This window comes from Taurulus bubalis (genome assembly GCF_910589615.1).
Source record: "Taurulus bubalis genome assembly, chromosome: 13".
Taxonomy (NCBI): Eukaryota; Metazoa; Chordata; class Actinopteri; order Perciformes; family Cottidae; genus Taurulus; species Taurulus bubalis.
The window spans coordinates 4,597,400-4,601,364 of NC_136601.1; positions in this window are offsets into that span (position 1 = coordinate 4,597,400).

Below are 3,965 nucleotides of genomic sequence, written 5' to 3' on the forward strand. Positions count from 1 at the left end.
CACAGACACTCACCTCTTTTATAGCGCTCGCCCCTTGAAGGATTGATGCGTCGCCATAGCAACAGTGACCCTTAAAAGGCTCATTGCAACCCGAGCCCGGCACCAGATTTATGGGTGTTTTCAGCTTGTTACAGCAGATTTATCTTCACAATAAAAAAGAACAACAATCTGCAGAAATCATTAAGGGGGGAGTCTGTTGGAAAGTCTGGGTTAGAGGGAAAGGTGCGCCAGAAGCAGCTCAACATGTGATGTCGATATGATGAAGTACAAAAGTTGGAAGTCAAGTTTTAAAAAATAACTACTTGAAAAGTGCTTTTTTTCTATGTATGACTGAATATCCTCTACAGCTTCACTGGTTGCACAAAAAGGCCCAAGAGGAATCAAAGTTTGGTCCAAGTTAATGATGTTATCGTCTGATTGTGAAAAACCTTATAATTTTTTTGCCTCTGTGCGGACGGTCATCATTTCTCATGGCTTTACATGTGGATGCCTCCCTTAAATCTTCCGCTGCATTAAACAGATTATTGTGGTTGCGCTGATTTCTTAAAACCTAAATTCCAGGAAGAGCAATTCATGGCTTGAGCTTAATTTGGAGGCGAGTTAGCGTCGCCATTTTCTTTTCCCATGTGGCCCATCGCTCTTGCGTGCCTCTTGCATGCGATGAGGCAAAGATATCCACAACCCCGAAGACGTCCTCTGGCATCTCGTGATGTCACTCGAGACTTCTCCAAGAATCTTTGAATGGAAGTCGGCGAGGAATGGTCTGGTCTGCGTTGATAAAGACAGATGACACAAGACGGGGAAGTGGTGACGAGGAAGCCGGAAGGGTAGAAAGCAGCCAGGGAAACATCGGGCGGTGATGGCTGGACTCTGGTATTTTTAGCAGGACATCTTCATTCCTCCCCGCCGACGTGAGTGATCTTTCTACAATTTGCTACGGTAGGAAGCTGCATGACCCCGCGGGGCAGCCAGCGGAGCATCCCTTAAGCAGGCTTGACCGACCTGCAGTCACACACTCTGCGGTCAAGCCCTGGGCAGGGGATTTGAGATGTGACAGCATAATCAATTTCCGTGATTCATGATCACCCCCGAAAAAAAGGAGGGCGCGCCAAGCAACTGGGCGGCTGAAAGAGGAGAGCAGAAGGGGAATGCTGACAGCAGCAGTCCACTGCCATGTATAGCAGCGGAAACGCTCGGCTTCCAGCCGCCGTACTCCTGTGTGTTACATCTTCACGAGGGCGTAACAATAATGTCAGACTGTATCGATCTCGGTTGGGGAAAAAAAAAGCTTTTCACCGAACGCCCTCCAGAGAAAAAGTCAGAGCTCGGGGGTCAGCGACAGTGTAGCAGCCGACAGAGGCAAGACGATTACGATGGAAGAAACCATCTGCGCTGTTTCATGCTTCCTCAGAGGTTTTGTATTAAATATAAATCAACCACTACAAAAAGAGCTGCGTGTAGTACGCAGATAGCAAATTCATCGCCAAGTACATATTGCTTCTGCAAACGAAACGACCTTCCACACACGGGATAGAGGAGGGGCTTTCACACAAGAACGTGCCATTGTGCGGCGAAAAAGAACACGGTCGAGTTTTCTCACAGCAAATAAAGTCATCAAGCAATCGAGTTGACTGGGCCTATTTTTATGAAACAACAACACGGAGGGGAAGCAAAACAGATCCACTCATTCCGTTCTTAACTTTCAAAATAATTGCCTATAGATTTATTAGTTATTTGCATTCAAGTATATTGCATTTTCGTATTGTTTATTTGCATGTAAAGGCCTTAAGAAAGACAAAATGCTAGTTAGCCTCTCTGACATTACAGTGACATTACATTTTCTTTATTCCTGTGCTTTATATATTATATCGTTTTTAGAATGGTGTCTCTGGATCCACCTCTGTGTGACATTGACCACTCTCACTGGACTTTTGAGGAATATTTTGCATTTCCAAACTTGATTGTATTACTGTTTATTTATATTACTTGTTTTTTCATTTTTACTATGTGTCTCTTGTGTGCACTTTACCCGTCTGCTGCTGTAATCCTGCAAATGTCTCCACTGCTAGACTAATAAAGGAATATCTTATCTTATTTGAAAGCCAGATTTGTGATTCAATTTTTTCTGTAAGAAAATGCAAAAGTGGACACAGACAAGTAATTTCAATTGTATTTTATTCATTTTTTTAAAAGTACTCTTGAATTACTCTGATGTAGTGAACCGTACATTGCATTGTTAAAATAAACAGAGATGATTGCAATCATTGCTGCTCTCACAGTTCCCGTTACTTACATGCCATAGTAGAGAGAATTAGTAAAGTAGTGTGTCTGCTCTAATGGAGTTTGAATTGTGTTCTACACATATATTAAATATTTAAAGCAGCAAAGGTTTCCTGTAATGCTAAACATGCTCACTGTGTAAAAAGAAGAGGAAAAAAAAGGGGAGAAAAAGTGAAGCCAGCCGGTTTTGGCATTGAGTCAAATCTGACCAGGTTTTTATTCCATGTGTGGTATAGAGCCAGACATCTGAGTAAAGGACATATTTGCCATGAACCGTGTTATCCTTGTAAAACCCTGGGTTTATGTTTGTTTTTTTGCCTTGGGAAACGGTTTCTGTCAGAAGAAGTGAATTCTGGAAGGTGGGAGGAGAAGTCTGCTGAATCCTGATCCATCAATCCATCAAATCTCATGAGGAAGGAAAGCTTGAGATTTACAAATACCGATCATTAATTTATCCTGACGTTTTAACTGCGGAAGCATTTACGATAATTTCTTGCATTTCAAAGTTAATCCAAGTATTTCATTTCAGAAATGGTCATGAGGGTCTTTGTGTTGTTCTCAGTGCCCGCTCTACAGTTCACTGATAACTCAAGGCCAACACCCATTCCCGTCTGCAGCGTCTGTGAATGACTCTAGCAGCTGAAAATCTCTGCAGATGTGAGGTTTTGTCGCTGAGGATAATGTCACCGACTCGTAAACGCCGTCTTGAGACTGAGAAATTGAATCTATAGAGTCACTCCCTTGCATTCTCAGCGGGGTTCATGCCTTGACCTTCTCAACCCCAAAAAAGTCTTCAGATATCAATACGGACTGGGATGTTCATGATGATGTTTTCTTCATAGCGTAATTTACTAATAGGAAATGAAATGTTGTATTTGGGATCCTTTGTTGCTTTCACTTTGTTTGATTGGATAACTTGATGTTATTAAATGGTTTATTTGATAAGGGGACATTGCACATTAATAAAAACATTTCTGTAAATGCGCCAGAGTTAGCCAAGAGGCCATTTTTCAACAATATATATACAATATATAACAATATATATACGACATATATGTACTATCACAAAGTCTAACTAAAAATACATATATATTAAAGGGGACATATCATTCTCATTTTTCAGGTTCATACGTATATGTATATGTATTCTAGTTTTCATCCAGAACATACTTATATACTTTAAAAAACACAACATTGTTCACTTACTCTCTGTCTGAACATATTATTCAACCTCTATCTGAAACGCTCTGTTTTAGCGCCTGTCTCTTTAAGCCCCCCCAGCGAAATAAAAAAAGTTCACTCTATTCTAATTTGCTCTTGAGAAAAAATTGCTGCACCTTTGCAAAGGTATAGTTCTGGAGTCACGGTCGGAGATACTCGGATGGGTGGGCGATTTATTATAATGTGACATAAGAAGGGGACCAAATCTAAATGGCTTGTTGAAGAAAATAACTTCAGATCTCAGCAGCACACAAAGAAACTGCTGGATTGTCTCATGTCACAGTTTGAGGGTTAATCCTCAAGATACTCAAATGTATACGCACAAGCACTGAAAAGTGAGTTTTACATGCTACAACCCTTTTAATAAGCAGCGGTGCTATTTACGTAGCTTAAGCTAGGTATCATGTTAGCTAGCCGCTACACCTGCCTGCCATGCATCAATGTGAAGTAAAAAATAAAGAAAA